Genomic DNA, 12675 nt, shown 5'->3' on the forward strand with positions numbered 1-12675 from the left:
AGAACTGAACTGCTGTCAATATTTGAGCTGATCCATTTTTAAGGTAAGGGTACACAGGCTGGCTGATATACCCCTAGCTACATTTTGAATTAAAAGCATTTTACTGCACCAGTCCTGTTGCTTACTTTTAAAGCATTAAATTAAATCTTATTAAACCTCTAACTATGTTGCTTTATCATAAATTATTTTAAATAATTCCCATATTCCACAATAAGATGAAATCCTTCAATTCATTGGCATCCAAGGAGCTCATTTCAAATATTTACCGAGGAATATGCCAGAAACATAGTTCAAAGGCATTTTGACAAATCAGAAAGGTTTTCCTAAAATATAATCTCAAACATATGGTTCCTTTAGCTCATGCAATTTCAGAGCCAAGAGTGAAATTGGTAGCTAGAGAAGAATGAACAGAAAAAGCTGCAATCTTAATATGAAAATAAAATACTCGATGAAAAGATCAAGCTTCATTTCCATTAAGAAAAAAATTTGTCTTTAGCGCCAGTGGAAGCAGGAACAGCTTCCAAACAGTGCCAGTGTTCACTGATGCACTGCTTGATATTAGAGAGACAGTAAGGAAGATATAATGTGCCACAGAACATTAGATTTAAAATGTGCTTTCTGTTTGCTGCTTATTTTTAACAGTCCACCTTGGATCCAGGCCTAAATAAGACTCCTTAAATCTTGTGAGCTAAAAGAAACAAAACAAGCTGTGGTTTTAGAATTAAGTTTGATAATTGAACTTCCACTTAGTCTTGTCGTGACAGTTTTCAGTCAGAGAAGACAGGCCTCCTCAGTGTTAGCTGTTAGAGTACTATATTATGCAAATGGAAAGGCTTCCTCTTTACTCTGCCTTGCTTCTTTACGCCCAACAATGTTTTCAACTCATCACTCAGTGTCAGAACACATGCCAACATGTGTAACAACACATCTTCTGGAAAGAAAGTCTTCGTGTTTTCTTGCACCATCAATCATTTCCTACTTCTTGTAGTAAGATCTGAAGTTGATAACTGCGCTGGATTAAAAATGTGTTCTGAATAAATGTGGAAAATGAGAATTCCCTACTAGTTTTACAGCCTATTATGTAGTAATTTTTTTTTTTACTGGCCCAAATCCAGAAAAGACAATACTACACTAAAGAATCTTCCCTAAATTATTGTGCTTGAACTTTCCCTAGCACATCAAGCAACCTGCTGGTGTTGCAACTGGAGAACAAGCACTTTCGAATAGCTAATCATGAATAGCCCCTTTTCCATCACCCCACCATCAGCTGTGCTCGGTGAGGTCTGCTTTTGGAGCAAGATGTTTATTTTCATATTATTTATTTATTAATTGGAATAGTCCTGTTTGCTAATTTCTGTGAAGACTGTGTGAAATACCTGCATAGCAATTGATAGCTGCTGCTGCCAGGAGCCAGCAGGGTAACCTGGCTACATCTGTGAACTAGTTGAAAAGACACGTGCCCTCTTCTGCTCTTCATAGCTGCTGCTTAACGCTTTCATTTTGCAGAAAACATGCTTCAACTGGATAACTGAAAACAACTCCTTGCACACTGCTGCAATTCATGTTTTTTTTTTATTGAAAATAAAGGTATTTTGGCAAAATGAATTTGTCTGATGCTTTCCTCAGATCTGCAGTGACATTTCTGTTCAGAACCAGGGGGAGGCAAGACTTTGATCAAGAGCCCAGGAGCTACAGTATTCAGCTGAAATGCAAGTTCAATATCCTCACTTCTTAAGATCTAGAGACAGGCCCTCACATCGTACTTAGCTCTTTTAGTGTGATTTCTCTAATCTTTCACTGGAATAGCCACAGTTTGAATAAATATTTACTGCAGTAGGAGTTGAATCTCCACATCAAAGTATTCTGAAGACAGGTTGTGAAGTCAGCTGGAAGAGGACAGTATCAGCTTTGGTAAGGATGAAGCAATATATATGTTACACGAGGAAAGCCAGCAGCACTCTCTTTTGCTCATGGCAATAATCCCTCCAGCCTGATTTTAGATTTTGCCTACTCTTGTTCTACCCTTATTCCATGGTAGTTACAACAGAAGCTAGCTTGTATGCATTCTTCCAATCCCAAACGGAGTGTTTTAGTCCTGAATACTTGATTTATTTATGACCCCTCTCTGGAAACTCTAAAGATCATAATAGAGGTTGACAGAATGATTATTATCAGAATTTTAGGCAGACAAAAATCAAATGTTTCCTGAATAAAATGAAAACACAGAGAAGCTGCACAACATGGATCGATCACAAATTACTTCTGGAAGTACAGTTACAGGATCAATGGGTTTACCCAAGAACAGCAGAAAAGGACTTTGTTTTTCTCAGATCCAAACAAGAGGGCAGCAGACAGCTTACATGCAAGTTCTACAGCAAAAACTTCATGGTCTCTAAGCTTTGACTAGACTGCATTATCAGTTTACCAATACCTGGATCAGTACTGCATGTGCTACAAATTTCCCCCAAAAACAGAAATAAATAACCTAGCTACAAACCTATGCAAGAGTTCCTTTTAATGCAATTTTTCCTTTGAGTCCCAATTATTTATGTCTGATGTAAAACCTGCCTATTGGTGTTATCTCAAGCATCAGAATTGATGAGATATAAAACTGAAAACCAAAAGAATTTTAGTATTAAGCTCTTGACTTCACTGGACTGCTGAAACTTCCAGTGTTTGGTTTAGTTTGGTTTCAATCAAAAAGATGTTTGTTTTTTTTTTTTTAAAAAAAAAAAAAAAAAGATTTTGGCAAAAAGGATCCTCTCTCCTTACTTCTAGACCTGCACTAAAGATGATGTAAGTGTTTAAAAAGAAAAAAATAAAAAGATTATGTACGCAATATATATTAAGAGCCCTACAACAGTTACCTGCTTCTGCTGGAAACGGCAACGCTGGCAGTCATGTACAGGTAAAAATAAGACAGTACAGGGCAAGAGAGCTGTGAGCACACTATATTCATTCCAAGTTCCTGCTATGCATTTTACATGCAGCAAATTGCTATATTTAGATCATCTCTATTTTAGCATATCTTTACTTTTATAAAATGTCTTGACTATTAAAAATGGCAGCTAGTTTTATAACTATAAAGTCTGTGAAAAGTGGCTGACCTTTCTGGATGGCACTGCAAGCTTGAAAGCTCTGCTAAATATAGCAGTCAGCAATTCAAATTGTCAACCTAAATTCCATTTGTTCAATTTGTTATGTCATCTCATGGGTATTTTTATAAAATTCAGAGATTCAAAGGCTCACATCAGAAAATATCACTCAACTAACTCAGCTTTAGTAAAAGAATACCATCTTTAGCTGTTAAGATGTTAGTTTTATTTTTCAAAAAGCAGTTAAATTGGGTTTTAGAGTAAATTATTAAATCATTTATTAGTTCTAATCATACTTGTTCCAAAAACAGAAAAGATATTTACTGATGTTGGTAAATTGGTTATAATCTCAGTAAGAAAACTTGGATAATAATTTCATGGTTTTTGCTGAAAGTATGAAATACCTTGGAGATGAAAAACATGAGATGTTTTAGAGATGTTACTGAAGTTGCCTGAGCTGTCATAGAAACACTGATAATAAGAGTTACAGAATCCACTTAACAGCCACTGCAGATCTGACACAGTGCAGCTTAATTAGTGATGTCTGATGTGATGAGAGGTAACACTGTCAGCTCTGAGATGTGTTCCCATTATTAGCAAGGAAGTCTTTTACCTGACAGAATTAGGCATACCCTGTTCCCAAGAGACATGCAGCACCCAAGCAAAAAGATTTTGGCAGATTCCTACCAAAGCAGAGCAGGTGCAAGAAGCAACATTTAGACAGTGGCACTGGTAGCCACGGGGGCTCTCAATCCAGAACTGCTGTGGACAGGACAGGGTAGTCCCAGTTATGTTGGCTTTATTCTGCCTCCTCTCTCAAACAACTGCAGAAGAAATTCAGACAGAAGTAGTCATAAACCAGGGCAGCAAAACAAGAAATCAAGGGAACTGTTCCTAAAGAATCACACTCCAGCACAGCTACACAGATGAGAAATGTAAGAACAATGTTCATACAGAACTGGAGATCAGGGTGTCTGCCATAAACATAGTGCTAATATTAAAAATTATTCTGGATGTAAATGGCTCTGTGGTCTCTGTTAACAAGCTATTTAAAATATATATTACATGATATGATACAGCCATCGTTCTTCATCTATTTATCCCTTTCCAGGGTTTTTGGGCAGGTTTCAGAAGAGGAAATGAGAACAAATCCATTATTTGGCTGGATACTTAAAACACATTCTGTATCTTATTTGTAGTCCCTCTGAAATCAAGACATACAAGAGAAAAATTCTCCAGTTTTTCTACAGCTCAGAAGCCTCTCCCTGAACACAAGATGGCTTTTCTTTCATAAGCTCTCCTTCCAGCAATTAACGTTCTTGGACTGTGCCTACTAACAGAACGTTTATTCTTTTACAAGTCCCATAGTCACACCATAGTTCTATCTGAATGACAGTAAAATTCAAATACAGGAGAAATAACTTGAATTGTCAACAGATTTATCTAGCTAATAACTGAGCCTGGGTTGTTACAACATTGATATACAACATCAATAAAAATCTCAAAATAAAATACAAGTTGTAAACTAATGGTAATAGATGAAGTCACAAGTTTAGACACTCAAAATTAAAGACATTTCTAAAATATATGACAGGCAGTAACTGGTAACATCTCAGTGATAACACAGCAGGATGCAATCAGAAAAAAGAACCTTGAAAAGGGAGAAAGATATTAAGATATTTTTTCCAATTGTGATATGAAACCTGGCTACATGTAGCCTTTTTTACTCCCTCCTCCACATTTTTTTTTTCAGGTATATCAGGAGGTCAGAGCACTTTCACCCGACTACTTTCTAACAGGTATTGAAGTATTTTCCAGTGGAGCATAATGGCCATACAGTCCCAAGATGAAGAGGAAAAGCAACCAGAAGTTCATACTGGTTAAGTATTTGGTCCAGATTTGTCCAGCATATTTTCTTTGCCTGTCCTGTTTAACATGCTTAGAAAAGCTCAAATAAGGACTATTTTTAAGTGGCTTCTGTATTTCTACAGCTCTCATGCTACCCATTCAAGATGTTTCTAGTAACATTACAATGGTAATCTTAGTATAGGATACCCTGACTTTAATAGCTTCATGTCTCGATATTCCCTACTGCAGACAAGATGCTTCTGAAAATAACATCTCTTGGTAGAGTTACCAATGCTTCCTTTTTCATACTCCTGGCACATTGGTAAGGTAGCATCTATCAGTAGAAAAATACGCTTTCTCCTTCCCAAAATATAACTCTTCCGTACATATGATAAGCATAGAGATCACACCCTCTACAATAGTAAGACTAGATACTGAACTTTAATAAAGCACAATTTGGCAAAAATATATTTTTGAGTCATCTGCATAAATAAAATACAGAAACTATTTAAACTTAGCAATACTAAATTTAATGATATTCAGTATCTCCGTATTACTTTATTGTGCCAGTAGTAGAAGCTACGGTTAGAGCATACCTCATTAAAAAAAAAAAAAAAAAAAAGCTTCTGGCTACTGAAGCATATATTCACATTATTCCCCAAATTGTATTCCATCATAATGACATTTGAAGTCAACTCTGAAAGAATTGTTATTGTTTGAATTACCTTCTCGTAGAAAGAAACGATTGCCACAAGCATAATTAATCTGAAAGTACATCAAACAATATTTCTAGTGCTTATTGGTAGAGTATTAATGAGATTTACTGTAGATGAAATTGGTAAAATTGGGAATAGCAGGTTCACAAAGCATTGCATTCTTGTGTTTCAAGAGATTTCAACAGACTGTATCAGACTGAATACAATTATGCAAATACTTGATTATTTTCAATTAGTTTAAGTTAACTCTATATTAAGCATGCTCTCAAGAGCAAGAAAATGTAATTTTTGTTTTGATATCAATATTGTTATCTTTGAATATCTGATTAACAATAAGAGGCAGAATTGCTAAACACTTACACTTGTTTGCCATCTTTTAAATCAGTTTGGTTCTGTTTGAGAAAAAAAAAAAATCTTTCCAGTCACTTTAGCAATATTAGACACAGCATTGTTGCAGTTTCATGTCACTGAGAAGTTAGAGGTGATAAAGGACTGTCACCCAGTAAACTGGAAGAAATGACGACTGCAGAGTTTCATACTTAAGGTGGCAAAGGTGGTGAAAATAGCAGAACATGATGGATCTTTTTCTTTTCAAGAGTTACTGACTTAACTGTTAAATTTCAGTGGATGTCCCACAGAATTCTAGTCATAGAAAATATGGCTGAAATGGGTCTTGAGAAGTCATTTATGTCTTCACTCCCATTGCAAGGCAAACAAGTCATATCCAAGCCCTTCCTAACTGTTATTTATCTACACTGACTTTAAAACATCTGAGAACAAAGAATCAAAAATTTGCTTTGCTGCCTTACTATAAAATAGTTGTTAACATTTATCAGCATCTATGTTGCTGCAACTGAAGCTTCTGCATGTTCTGCCACTTGTACACATGGAGACCAAGTTACACACTTCTGCTAAACAATCCCAAGTCACTAAACTTTGAGATGTCTTACTGCCTAGATTTCTAACCTTTTGCTTTTTGTTCTTTCGCTCTTCAGATGGTTCGTATTTTGTTTGAAATACACAAGACATATGCTAGACATAAATGTGGCCTTATTAATGCTGTGCAAAGCAGGACATTATTTTACATATCATCGAAGCTATAGTAATTTTAAAATACAACCCAGCATGGCTCCTGCCCTCCTTGCAATCACTTAAAGCTATAGAGTCACATTCAATTTACAAACCACTGTAACACCAAAATCCTTTCCTGAAGAACCGTTGCTAATCCATTTGTTTTCCCCATCATTGTTTGTGCTGTAGTTTTCCCATTCAGAGTATCTTGCACATACTGTTACCGCCATTAATATTATTTTAAAAATTACTAATCCAATTAGCAAAAAATATTTTATATTCAAATCTTGCTCTCCTGAATATCTCTACAACCTCTCAATTTCTTAATTATTATATCGTTAATTTTTCAATATATTGAGAAGTTATTTTAAACAATAATTGCACACTTCTGCAAACAAAATAAACCATGTGAAATGGAGCAGATTTGGACTTACAAATTAAGAGGCCTACAGTTAAGAGTCAGATCTAAGTTGTTCCTCCCTCCAGCATACATTCAGCAAGCAATGATGAGCAACATTCACATTATAAATGCCCGATGCCATCTGTAGAAAGAGAGACAAACAATTTATGCTTATTTTTAGATACCTTTCTGTCTGATGTAGACACAAAACTATACATGTAAGACAATATTTATAAATTATATGCCAAGTAATTATTATGTTTAGATAATAAGACACAAAATTATTTTAACACCATCTGGATTGAGCAGGAGAAAAAAAATAAAGTTCTGACGGAGACAGACTTAAAATTTTAAACATTCCAAAAAAATCAAGTTAAGACTTTGATCCAAGATTTGGATCAAAAACCACACTGCTGCCAGAAATCCTCACACCAAATTTTAAGAGTGTTTTGAGACTTTTTCTGAGTTCAAAACACTCCAGTGGAGGTTTAAGTCCATCTCTGTATAGCCCAGTGTACAATATCAGGGTGACAACTGGACTTAAGTGCTTCGTGCATGAGTATGACTTAAAGTAGTTTCCTTAGCAGAGATCCATAGAAATAAAAGTGAAAAGGAATCAAGATACAACAACACTCCTGGTTGTCTTCAGCACCACAGAATTACGGAATGATTATCCGTCAAATGCTTAACATATGAAGACAAATCAGCTTCCAGTTTTCCTTCACAGGATGACATGACCTAATGATTTGTCAATGTTTTCCCTTTATACTATGTTTTCCCTTTATACTATTATTTGTCCAATGAACTTCTTTCTTCTCAACCCCTAAGTAACAATTTATGACAAGTTAGTTGGAATGACTCATTGGTGTTACTTCTCTAGTTTCTCTATAGGGGATGTGCTGGAACATCTTTATCTCACTCACTTGTATGGATATGTTTTGTCATGTCAAAAAAAATACAAAATTGAAGAACTAGGGTACAAGATCTTTCTAGTAGTCTGCAGCATCTATTCTGTCAGTGAAGTTCTGGAAACTCAGACATCAACTATGAAAGCAAAAATCAGCAATTACAAGATTCAGGGATATTTGAATAGTTTTCACATTAGCTCCTCATAGTTTAAGTTTCTCACTTTCCGACTGTATGTTTTTTTCTTTCACCAGAAGCTTGATTCTTAACTATTATTTCCTGTCCCTGCTATTTCTAAGCTCTTCTTAAGTAATTTATGGTATTATACTTGCCCATGTTTTATTTCTTGTAAATGTCTGTCTATTTCTAGAACCACTGGACTGTCCTTCCTTATTTACCATTCAGGTACCCTGCATTGAGTACAATTCACAAGTTAAACTGTCAAGTTTGAGTGTTTTGGTGGAGATGACTGTAACTGAAGTATTGTTAAATATTAAAAGTCAAAAAAATGCTAAAACAACCTCAGGTTTAAGCAAAGAATGCCAGCCTTACATATACCAAAATTTCAGTCTGAATGTATGTGGCAGGCTGACCTCGGCCAGTTGCCAAACAGCCGTCAGGCTGCTCTCACACTCCTCCTCCTCAGCAGGACAGGGGGAGTGAACAAGATGAAAAAGCTCCGGGGTCAAGATGAAGAGAGTGAGATCACTTATCTGTAACTGGGAGAAACAGATTGACCTGGAGGAAATTAAATTAATTTATTGCCAATTAAAAATAGAGCCAGATGATGAGAAACAAAGACAAAATTAACACAAGACCTCTCCTCCACCTCCCCATGCCCTCTGTCCAGGCTGAAATTCACTCCTTCCTTCCCAACTCCTCTGCCCCCTCTCCGGGAGCACAGGGGGGACAGCTGTGGCCAGGCCATAATAGTCCCCTGCTCCAACGTGGGTCTTCTGCCAGGCAGCACTCCTTCAGGACAAAACTGCTTCAATGAACATCCCACCCAGGCCACAGATCCTGCCAGGACAGCCTGCCCTCCACGGGCCCCAGTTTCCTCCACAAAATGGTTGCCTGCCCCACCACAGCCCTCTCCAGGGTCTGCAGCCAAACACCTGCTTCCCCATGCTCCCCCTCCACAGGCCGCAGGGGAATTTCTGCTCATATTCCCCCTTATTATTAATTTTTTTCCTCACACCTCAGTGCCGTGTGGCATTTTAAACATTTCACCCTTTCTTAAATGCGCTTTCTGTGAGGCACCACCAGCTGGGATGAAGGGCTGTGTCCTGCAGTGGAGCTGGCCGGAGCCACCCACGTCCAGCTCCTCACAGAGCTGCCCCCGCCATGATGCCCGGCACACCCTGCCTGCTGGAGCTCCCACCACAAACTGCTGCTTGAGGAGCGGCTCACGTCACAGATCCAGAGTTGAAATCGAGTGACCACAAAGACATCTTTGTAGGGATTTACACTTTCAATTTGCAGATCTGCTGAAACTTCTAGAACCGTTCTACTAGAAACAGTTGAAACACACCTATTTCATAACTCCCAGGGCAGACCAGTGCTCCAGACAAGTAAAAAATAAATCAGTTTGTTATTATTTGTTTTTATGTATTCTATCTAATTAAGGCATATCAATACATTTTGTAAACCTAGGTTCTCATGTGAGTTACACATTACTTTTTCTTAGCAAGTACTCCCCCTGAGACTGACCATACCTCCTGATCTGCTGTGCTCACCATCCATGTCCTGCGAGAGTACAATTATATCATGGTGTCCATGCCCCCAGCAGGCTAAAATGGCCCCGGCTGGGTCCAACAGGTGGGATGAGCCATGTCACTTCAGAGAGATAGAGCAGTTTACACAGACACTAGGAAGGCTCTGCAGGAGGATCTGGACAGGCTGCACCGATGGGCTGAGGTCAACTGCATGAGGTTCAACAAGGCCAAGTGCCGGGTCCTGCACCTGGGGCGCAACAACCCCAAGCAGAGCTACAGGCTGGGAGAGGAATGGTTGGAGAGCTGCCAGGCAGAGAAGGACCTGGGAGTGATGGTGGATAGTCGGCTGAATATGAGCCAGCAGTGTGCTCAGGTGGCCAAGAAGGCCAACGGCATCCTGGCTTGTATCAGGAACAGTGTGGCCAGCAGGGCTAGGGAGGTGATCGTCCCCCTGTACTCAGCTCTGGTGAGGCCGCACCTCCAGTACTGTGTTCAGTTTTGGGCCCCTCGCTACAAGAAGGACATGGAGGTGCTTGAGCGGGTGCAGAGAAGGGCGACGAAGCTGGTGAGGGGCCTGGAGAACAAGTCCTACGAGGAGCGGCTGAGGGAGCTGGGCTTGTTCAGCCTGGAGAAGAGGAGGCTCAGGGGCGACCTTATCGCTCTCTATAGGTACCTTAAAGGAGGCTGTAGCGAGGTGGGGGTTGGTCTGTTCTCCCACGTGCCTGGTGACAGGACGAGGGAGAATGGGCTTAAGTTGCGCCGGGGGAGTTTTAGGTTGGATGTTAGGAAGAACTTCTTTACCAAAAGGGTTGTTAGACACTGGAACAGGCTGCCCGGGGAAGTGGTGGAGTCACGATCCCTGGAAGTCTTTAAAAGACGTTTAAATGTAGAGCTTAGGGATATAGTTTAGTGGGAACTGTTAGCGTTAGGTCAGAGGTTGGACTCGATGATCTTGAGGTCTCTTCCAACCTAGAAATTCTGTAATTCTGTAATAAAACACAGCACAAAGTACAACTCTCTCAACACAGATCTCTGTCAGGAACAGCATCTTCTGTCAATTTCAGAGAACACAACAGGAAGAAGTCCTACCACAGAGAATGTCACAAGCACTCATTACTAAAAGCCCCATTATATCTCCCATCTCCAGGTAGTGCACAGATGACCTCAGCTTTCAAGATCCTATCCAAAAGCAGCTTCAGAAACCACAGCAAACTCATCCCTAGGCAGAAGTCATGCCATTCTCCTGCCATGCAAGTTGCAGGCAGGAGTTTGTTGCCTGGTATGCAAAAGGAAAGGACCAGGCCTCATGACCTTGCTTTGGAGAGGAGTAAAGACAAGGCATAACATTACTAATCAGAAGAGGCAAGCCTGGAGACCTAGAAATGGAAAACTGAGGTAAAATAAGGTACTAAGTTGTGTTAGCTACCAGTAAAAACATGGACAGTTTTGCTTCTGTCACCTCTCTCAAAATATTTTAGATGCTTAAAATACATTGCTAAAAATAGGTTAGAGCAAATCATTAGTGCTCAAGACACAACAAAAACTGGCACAAAGGGTTATGTGCTAATATAGTGGAGATTGTAGTCCACACATCTTATGCTTCCTATTTGAAGTTTAATGAAGAAAAAAATTTTTTTTTTCTTCTTACCAGTGAAGAAAGAAACAAGAATCTGTTCAGCTGAAGGATAGTTAAATCAGGAAAAAAAAAAAAAAAAGCCTAACTACCTTGTTAAAAATGCTTTTAGACTTCTTCAGATGACATTCATTGCTACTTTAACCTCTCAATAAAAACTTGGAAGACCAGATGGAAATAATTATTGCAGGTGCTCAGAACAAACTGTACCTAATCTATTATTTCATTATCTATAGATGAGAACATCACTAGCAACGTTTCAGAGACAGCTAGTTGCCTTCTATATGTTGCATTTAATCTTTATTTGTGAAACCACATATGGCAATGAGTTAATCTTAAAATAGACAATTACCATTGTGCTAAATTGTTCTATAAACACAGCTTGCTAAAATAATACATAATGAGATGCTCTTGTTTTGTGCAGGGTTGGATAATTGTGAACATCCACAAAAAGAATCTTTATGGATATTTCCATCTGATGAGTATTTTTAGATCATTAATGTCATTTGATTTGAAACTATTTCTGTCTTCTTTTGCACTGAACAAGAAACTTACTTCATTCCCCTGGCTTCTTGCGTAGGTAAAATTAGCAGGAAGATAGGCATAAAGTTAGGCATAAAATGTTTTTCCAATCTCAGTCTGAATTTCCACAGATTACTGCCACACTATTCTATTTGTGTAACTGATCTGCACCGCTGAATTTGCCATGAAATTTCACTGTGAAATGTTCTACCCATTTAAAAGATGTTCCTCATTCTGCCATACCAGGTAACAGAAGGAAAAAACACTCTTTCTGGTCCTTCAGCTCAGCCATTGTCTAAATGCTGTTGCCTTCAGTAGGCACAGCTCTCGCTTCAGTTGCCAGGCTGTGTGCTTACATGCAATAAACTCATTCCTGTCGTTGCTTCTACACAAAGGCTCACCCTGCTAAAATCTATGTTATAAAAATGTCTACATTCAAATCAACCACAGCATAATGTAAAAATCCCTTCCAGTGGCTGAAGTCTAGCAGCAAAAGTGCACGTCAGAACATTTCTGCTCATTTCCCCACAAGTGGACAGATTGAAGAAGTTATGAGTTGTATTAAAGACACGGTACGACTTGGATATATTCCTGCTCTTCATATAACACCTCCCTGAAAAAACAGCACTAAAGGAATATTAATCCTCTTCTTGTAGAAGCCATGTTGCTACAGAGAACAGACCATTTCATCCCAGACAGAACAAGGGATGTGTTAGTGCCCTTTGAATTAGGTGCATAACCATAGAGCAGAGACAGAACAGGCCTGTGA

General features: G+C 38.6%; 1 protein-coding gene across 5 annotated transcripts in view; it reads right to left on the reverse strand.

Annotated features, from left to right (window-relative positions):
- SPON1 (spondin 1) overlaps positions 1 to 12675 on the reverse strand; it is a 398866-nt gene that overhangs the window by 334608 nt on the left and 51583 nt on the right. For all 5 annotated transcript variants that reach the window (XM_084521957.1, XM_084521961.1, XM_084521956.1 and 2 more), the window contains one exon: positions 7165 to 7272. The gene's annotated coding sequence lies outside the window, so the exon portion shown is untranslated. The remainder of the gene's footprint in view (positions 1 to 7164; positions 7273 to 12675) is intronic.

Source organism: Aythya ferina (assembly GCF_964211825.1).
Source record: "Aythya ferina genome assembly, chromosome: 5".
Lineage (NCBI taxonomy): Eukaryota > Metazoa > Chordata > Aves > Anseriformes > Anatidae > Aythya > Aythya ferina.